The sequence below is a fragment of the Sinohyriopsis cumingii genome, chromosome 4 (genome assembly GCF_028554795.1).
Source record: "Sinohyriopsis cumingii isolate HCF-2022 chromosome 4, ASM2855479v2, whole genome shotgun sequence".
Lineage (NCBI taxonomy): Eukaryota > Metazoa > Mollusca > Bivalvia > Unionida > Unionidae > Sinohyriopsis > Sinohyriopsis cumingii.
This window is the reverse complement of record NC_142964.1, coordinates 136,320,579-136,329,515: the sequence shown is the minus strand read 5'-3', so window position 1 is coordinate 136,329,515 and position 8,937 is coordinate 136,320,579.

Below are 8,937 nucleotides of genomic sequence, written 5' to 3'. Positions count from 1 at the left end.
CACCACAGCAAAAAATGCATTGGATCAACGGAAACTACATAGGGGATGGCGTATAAATTAGGGCAGTCAAACCCGCAAGGGAGCTAACATGGCGACAAACTCCTCTCCACCAACACTGTTGTAATGTGAGAAAACTGTACGAGACGGGGAAAACAGCACACGTTAACAAGAGATGGACAGATACAGGTTGGAAAATTTTAGGGCTGGGTGAGGTTCGATGAACAACGTCAGGCCATATCACCGTAATACATTCCACTACACAGGATCGCCCAACGAGGACACCAACCTTGGGTTGATGTTGAACAAGAAAGTAAAAAGAAGCGAGAGAATTTTGAACGCCCATTTCTAGTTAAAATTTCAAAATAATAGTCATTTGAAGTGCTGTGCTCCAACGAACCTTTCAGACCATGAAGTCAAGGAATGATTGCTAAGAGAAACTGCAGAGTATGTTTGACAGAGTACCAAGGACGGGTGTCACGCTAGTGATGAGCGCTATGAATGAAAAAGTAGGCAGTGACAACATCGACGGAAACTCATCATGAGCAAAGATGGCCTTGGAGAGATGAATGATAATGCAGAGTGCATTGCTAACTTCTGTTGGCTGATCGACCTAATGATTGGTGGGGCAGTTTTTACAATATCGTAGGATCATCTAGGTTAAAATATCAATCCTCAGATACAGCAACAGATCAGATCAACCACACTCTATCTATCGGAGATGGAGGATGACTATAATGGATTTCAGAATACTTAGGGCAGTTGATGTTAGCTCAGATCACGCGCTGGTGATTGCAAAACTAAACAAACAAAACAGCAGCATAAAGAAAACTAGACTGCAAAAACACCCATGATACGTCACCTCCAGGCTCATGACTATGGATAAACAGGAAGTCACTATTTCCCTCTCCAATATATTCCAGGTTCTTGCTGGCCTTGATTATGGTTCCATAGAAAAAAAGTGACAGTAAGTTGGAGGTGAATTCACGTCAACAAGTGGTGAGATACAGAAGATGGAAGGCAGACGATAAATCAAGCAGAGACTAGCACAGGCAAATACCCGAACACAGAAACAGAGTCTTCCGGAGGGAAAACAAAACTAAGAATACGGAAGTCAAGAAGAGCGCGAAGAAAGATAAGTGGAAAGCAGAACAGTTCGACAGCTTACTGACTGCTAGAACTGGACAAATTCAGTATTATCCCCTCTGAGCAAGATTCTCTCAAATTTGATTTTGGAGAGAACCAGGTCTGCAGTAGATTCCAGGTTGAGGGAAGAACAAACATGATTCCAGGATGGAGATCATGTACAGACCAGATAGCAACACTCCGTGTTTTCAAGGAAGAGTCCTTAGAATGGCGGTCACCCCTGTATAGACCCGAGTAGTGAGAAGCATGATCTGGAAAATCCTGAGGTATTACGGTGTACCAGAGAAGATTGTCAGAAGCACCCACTGCCTCTACGATGACACAACCTGCCAGGTCATACACAACTCAGACTTGTCTCCTTCTTTCTCTATTGACACTGGCATCAGACCAAGGAGAATTATATTCACCTATGATATCACTAGTGATCGACTGAGTGATGAAGATGGCAATGGACCAACCACGATTACAGTGGACACTGATCTCCAAGTGGGAAGATCAAGACTTTGCAGACGATATTAGACTGCTGTTTCACACTCTCCAGCACATGCAATTAAAGACAGAGAGCATAATATACTATAGCCGTCACTACAGGTATGGAGATCAATGCTAACAAGACGAAATGCCTGCAAGTCATTACAAACCAGGATACATCTATTCTTTTAGAGTGACAACATTATGTAACAAAATTTGTGTTCCTGGGTAGTAAGTGTTATTTCTTAATTTTGCTTATGCCTAAAAAGTATAGAAAGTGGCTAGTATTCCCCACAAACTTTGCTTTCGTGACCAGGACAATGATAATTTGAAATATACCTGTTTCCAATGAGAAAACGGACGAATTGTATCTTTTCGTTCACATAAAGTCAGAACAAACAACATATGAATAAAAATTAACATGTATCTTTTCTAAAATAATACAAAAATGATCAAAAAAGATTTATAAGTGAGTCGATTTTCGAGATTTACGATTATGCTGTAAATCACTTTCACGAATCAACCCCCAAATGTAGTCTCCCATCATGTTCTCGTTATATTGTCCTTGGTAGCGGCGTTCAAAGTCCAGTATATCCTGGTGGAAGTGCTCACCTTGCTCCTTCGAGTACGCTCTCATGTTCTCCTTGAATTTATCAAGATGAGCATCAAGGGTATAGACTTTGTGGGAGATCATGCAGCCCATTGTACCGTGGTTCTTTACCATAGTCTGAACCAGCTCTACATAGTTTCGGCCTTGTGATTGCACAGGAAGCCCCGAACCACTGCGACAAAGCTTTTCCAAGCCACATTCTCCTTAGTAGTGACCTTCTTGGGGAATTCAATGAACTCCAGGATCTTATTTATCTGTGGTCCGATTAAGACACCGGCTTTCACCTTTGCCTCAGACAGCTTATGGAAGAAGTCCTGAAGGTACCTGAAGGCTGCCGACTCCTTATCTAGAGCTCTGATAAATTGTTTCATAAGGCCCAATTTTATGTGCAGTGGTGTCATAAGTACCTTCCGGGGGTCCACCAGTGGCTCCCACTTGACGTTATTCCTCCCCACAGAGAACTCGGTCCGCTGTGGCAAGTCCAGCCTGTGGTAGTGCGCCTTGGTGTCGCTGCTGTCCCAAAGGCAAAGATAGCAGGGAAACGTGGTAAAACCGCCTTGGAGAGTCATCAGAAATGCCACCATTATAAAGTTTCCGATGACCTACCAGTCGTACTCATCATACTTCAAGGCGTCCAGCAAGGTTTTAATGCTGTTGTAATCCTCTTTGAGGTGCACCGAGTGAACCAGCGGAAGATACGGGTACTTGTTCCCATTATGGAACAGCAAGGCTTTGAGACTCCTGGATGAGCTGTCAATGAAGAGGCGCTACTTATTCTGGTTATAGGCGATTCCGATTGCCTCGAACAGACTGATCACATAATGGCAGAAGCAGAACCCGTCTTGACTGGTGAAGAAGCTTGAAAAAGCTTGGCGATATTTCCTCTAATCTGCGACTTGTACACTTTCAAACAACAAGTTCCACTGCTTGAGCCTAGACGGCAAAAGCTCGGCATTGGACTAAGTGAGACCGAGAATTCTGGTCAAGTTGTTGAGGTCTTTTGGGTTGGGATAATATGGCTTTCTCTCCTCAGCTCCAACTCTGAAATTGTCATCTGGATCTACGACGTCTTCCTCGCTCTCTGACTTGCTGCTTTCTTCTAAATTCGGCTGCTCTCTCTCTCTCTTCGGAAGAGTGGGAACGGGGACCTTAGAGCAGTGTGGCATCGGGGAGATGGATGAAGGAATGTCCGGATACGTGATAGCAGGTGCATTCTTGTCAGTCCAACGTTTTCAATTGTCCACCATGTAGAAGTAGCAGTTGCTTGAGTGGTCAGTGGGTTCCCAAAAAATTCTTGGGATAGCGAAAATCATGGCGCTCTTTTCCCCTCTGTACCATCCTACAAAAATACATTTATTTCACCCATGACTAATGTGTACGAGATTCATATATGATATATTTTATCAGTAACATTGAAAATTGTAAAACATTTTAAAATTAAAATTAAAAACTTTACAATTTAAAAACATTTAACAAAATTTATAAGATAAAATTCCGAGGAACAATTCTCCATCTTAACTTCCAGAGTTATCTTGCAGTGCTCGCAGGTGAAATGAGGTCCCCATGGTTTGTCTTGATCCCTGACAGGCATGCTGAAATATGCCTTGTAGACCTCAAACATATTAGCAGATGCTTCCACAGAGTACTTTTTCGCTCTTGTCTTGATAAATTGTCCGCAAACACAGCAAAATGCGTCTGTCGGATGATTCAGCCTCTTAATGCCATCTCAGAAAAATGCAGATATGTATCCACTTAGGCAACTAGAACTAAACTGAACTGGTGGACTTAAGGCCCCAGTATTTATACTACAGTTTATAGTACTGGAAAGTTCTAGAAAGTTCTAGAAGTTACTCCAAGTTTAATCAGCACTGAATCTATCTGGAATGTTCTGGAAAATATGTAAATTTCAAAATATCACTGTCCTGGTCACAAAAGCAAAGTTTGTGGGGAATAATAACAATTGTCTATATTTCTGAGGTATAAGCGATTAGGAAATAACACTTACTACACAGGAACAAACAAAATTTGTTACACGGTGCAATCCATAGACAATGTCAGTAAGATCACATACCTTGGCAGCATTGTGAGCAAGGCAACATAAACAGAAGAGGATGTAATATAAAGACTAGGATTACCAAGGTACGCCATTATTTTAACAGTCTCAGACGAGTCTTAAGGAATTATAACATCCACCTGAAAACTGTTCATCTCCAACGCCAAATTAGTGCTGCTCTATAGGGCAGAAGCATGGAGACACGCAAATAAATGCTGCTGCTGTAACTGACCATAAGTTGTATTATATATGCTGATATAAATTTAAAGTCACTGTTGCCTACAACTGATCAAAATTTCTAAAGCCGGTTTATGCAATACATCTGCAATGCATTGCCAAAATTTTCTTTAATGACGGATGTGCACTCTACAGACTTAAAGCTTTTGCTTGCCATTCCTTATGGCATTTTCTCTGCATATAAATCTCCGACCTTTGTCCAAAATAGCGTTGGTTTCATTGCTAACAGTTATTATTGATCAGTGATTTATAACAGTCCTTTACACCAAGAAATACAAGATTATGCTAATATATTCTAGTTTAATTCCATACAGTGAATCTCCGGAGTCAAGTGCTTCAAGAAATATTGACACCATCAGACGCATCCAAATCTACACTCAGATCCTAAAGAGATTGTAGAGAATCAAAGAGGGAATTCGGAGGTTTCGTACCCAAGGACCGTGGTTTCGTTCCTGAAGGACGCCGGTCTTGTACCCATGTACTGGCGGTTTATTATCCGATTATTCCCCCCGAATTGAACTCAATCCGGGAAATCAATGTTCATCAGTGATAAGTGGAAATGGTTTTTAATTGCTAATATACAAATATTATCAACATTTATTGCCAAGTAGAATCATTATTTCTTCTAGTTAATCTCAGTATACAACTACACCCCGATTTACTGCATGTTTTTGTGGGGGGTATAGTGGTCTAGGGGTGGGGTTCTTCTTATAGACTTTAACGAATTATGAGAAGTTCCCCTGGTCCTTATTCAGAAGGTTAATTCTGGACACTATATTATTTATTGACTAAATATATTTATGGCTACGAGCCCCCAGTCAGCAATGCCGACAGTTAAATTAAAAGAAATACAAAGATGAAATTTAAACAATAACAATTTAATAAATGGAATTTAAAAGAATTTAAAGTAATCAATGTCTCTCTTTCACCCAATGATCCCTTTGATCATCATTTGAGTTCACAGTGTGAGGAGATTTTTCCCTTCTTGAGTGCTACTCATCTAAATCTCTTCGTTCCCTTGTCTTTCTCTCCTTTCGTGATCTCCACTTCCGCTTCCTCTTCTATAATCCTTGTTCCTTGCCGTTATCTTGACTTCCGGTTCCTCTTCTAGTATCCGGAACCCTTGACGATATTCCTTGAGGTCACCCGAAATTCACTCGGTATCTCTCACCGTCACCCGAAATTCTCTGAACTTCTCTCGTCCCCCGAAATTCTCTGAAATTCTTTCGTCCCCCGAAAGCTTCCTGATCGAAGCTATTTCATGAATTTCCTAAATTCCGCCAATTTTTACGAATGGCTAACGGAGTGTGTGTCACCGCGACTCTTAAACACCAACTGACGAATTTCAGGCTTGTACAAGTCTTATGTCAATTTCTCGAATCAAGTCCCACCTACAACGCATCCCGATTGGATGGCGACGGACTCTGGTCATTTGATCGAACTGTCAATCATAAAAATGTCAGTCTGTGTGTCCCCATGTACGGTCCAGCCTACCATTGTCGGCTTCCGGCTCTTTGAAGTTGTCTACGTCACGTGTTCCCATGTACAAAGATTCCCGCCAGATTTCCACTCAAGAGCTCAAACAAAGACTGGGTTACGTAAGAGGATTAGCCAACTTAGGCACTTGGAAAAACAAAGCTTACCTGGCTCCACTTACAGACTTATAAATACATGTATAATACAAGGGGTTGGGGTAAAACATCACATCCCCCCACGCTTGAGAATAAAATCAGGATTTTATTCACTCAAACTAAAAAAGCAAAAGTGTTACACGATATAAAGAACAAAATCAGCAAAATGAACTAAATGCTGAACTGAGTATGAACACGAAAATATAACAAATGATCTATATCATTTCGGCGCTTCTACTCATGAAATCTGCGCCTACGTTTTCAGATCCTTTCACGTATCTGATCTGCATCTGGTACTGCTGTAAAAACAGCGACCATCGCATCAATCGACCATTGGACAACTTTGCCTGCGCCAGATAGGCGAGTGGTTGGTGGTCGGTCTCCAATATGAACTTACGTCCATATAGGTATCGCTCGAACCGTGATATGCCGAACACGATTCCAAGACATTCCCTCTCCGATACTGAGTAATTCTTCTCGGCAGCAGACAACTTCCGGCTGCCGTATGCGACAGGAAAAAGCGTCTTGTCATGCTCCTGGAGCAGTACTGCTCCCAGTCCCGTGTCGCATGCATCGGTGCGCAGAACGAATTCTTTATCCAAGTCCGGTAGACGAACAACTGCGTCGGATGTAAGTCTATCCTTTAGCGTTTGGAATGCGTGCTCACACGCATCTGTCCAAACGAACTTACTCGGGGTCCGTTTCTTGGTTAGGTCAGACAACGGGCCCGCAATCGCGCTGAAATTAGCGACATACCTCCGGTAATATCCGGCCAGTCCCAGGAATGACCTCACTTCCGTTTTCGTGGTGGGGCGTGCGGCGTTTCTCAACTGCTCCACCTTCGACTTCTCTGGAGACAGCGTGCCTTGGCTCAGGGTATGTCCTAAATAGTCTAATGTCCTGAAACCAAGGTGACATTTGGAAGGGCGGGCTGTCAAGCCCTCCTGACGTAGCCGCTCCAAAACGTCAGCTAACAGAGCGAGGTGTTCACCCCATGTCTCTGTAGCTAACAAGAGGTCATCCATGAAGTTGTGGACACCCCTATCGCGCAAGGGCTCCAACAACTTCCGCATCATTCTGGTAAAGACGCTGGGCGCGTTTTGTACCCCGAACGGCATCACCAACCATTGGTATGTCCCGTCGGGAGTAGCAAAAGCAAGCTTCGGTCGGTCTTCTCTCCTTACCGGAATTTGCCAATACCCCTTGGACAAATCCAGTTTGGAAAAATATTTCGCTTTCGAGACCGAAGCGAAGATATGTTCGGGGTCAGGTAGCATTTCAACTTGAAATTCTGTCACCTGATTCAGCTTCCGGTAGTCGACGCAGAACCGATGGGTGCCGTCCTTCTTCTGCACTAAGACTACTGGTGAGCTGTACGGAGAGTCGGCAGGTTCGATTACTCCCAGAGCAATCATCTGCTCGATTTCTTCCCTTACAACTTGTCGTTTCGCGTGGGGCAAGGGGTAGGGTTTACGCTGAACTGGTCGGTCGTCCACCATCTTTAACCCGAACTCGACAAGCGTCGTCCTCCCGGGTTTTTCTGTTAGCACGTGGGAATATCCGGCCAGCAAGGTCTCTATCTCGTTCCGCTGCCCTTCAGTTAACATGGGGTCACACTCCACGTCCGACGGAGTCTCGGCCCTCGTTAATGGACAGCTCGGGACAGTGTTAGCACCTTCCGTATCGCCTTCGATATCCTCGGTGACTATCGCTGCGACAACAAAATCGCTGGCGGTCTCCCTTTCCCGGTACCTCTTGAGCAAATTGGCATGGTACAATTTCTCTTTCGTCGGTAGCTGTATCCGGTAGGTTTGACCTCCGACCTTCTTGGTGACGACGTATGGACCCCTCCAGGAAACTTGCAACTTGTTGTGTTCCTGGGGCAACAACAACAACACTTTGTCCCCTACTTCAAACTGACGTGGTTTTGCGCGCTTATTGTAATTTTTCGCCTGTTGCGCCTTAGCTCGTTTGAGGTTTTCTTGCGCGAGAGAACAAACCTCTTCCAGTTTGTTGCGTAAGTCCGCGACGTATTGGTAGGTAGTGCGTACTTCCTCTACAGCGTGGTCGTCTGTCCACAGCTGTCTCAGTACGGCGATTGGGCCGCGTACGGTTCTCCCGTACAAGAGTTCAAAGGGAGAGAACCCCAAACTCGCTTGCGGTACTTCCCGGTATGCAAAAAGCATGGCCGGAATATACCGGTCCCAATCCTTGGGGCGGCCTTCGCACAATTTCTTGAGCGTGTTTTTCAAGGTCCCATTAAACCGTTCGACCAATCCGTTACATTGGGGGTGATACGGTGTAGTCGTGAGGTGTTTAATCGACATGAGGCGATTCACCTCCGCCATCACACGACTCATAAATTGTGTTCCTTGATCGGTCAAGATCTCGTCGGGCACTCCGACTCTTGACCAGATCGCAAACAGAGCTTCCGCGACGGTTTCCGTGTCAATGTTACGCAACGCAACGGCCTCCGGATAGCGTGTAGCATAATCGACAACCGTTAAAATATATCGATTTCCGTGCGCAGACGCGGGTTTTATCGGTCCGATTAAATCCATGGCAACACGTCTAAATGGTTCATCTATAAGGGGCGTACTCCCCAAAGGGATGGGTCGCTGATCCGTTTTCGGTGCCATTCTCTGGCATTTGTCACAGGAGAGACAGAACCGTTTTACGTCTCCCTGGACCCCTGGCCAGTAAAACTCTTTTACAAGACGGTCACGCGTCTTAGCAATTCCCATGTGTCCACCCATGAGACTCTCGTGTGCAAGTTTCAGTACTTCGCAACG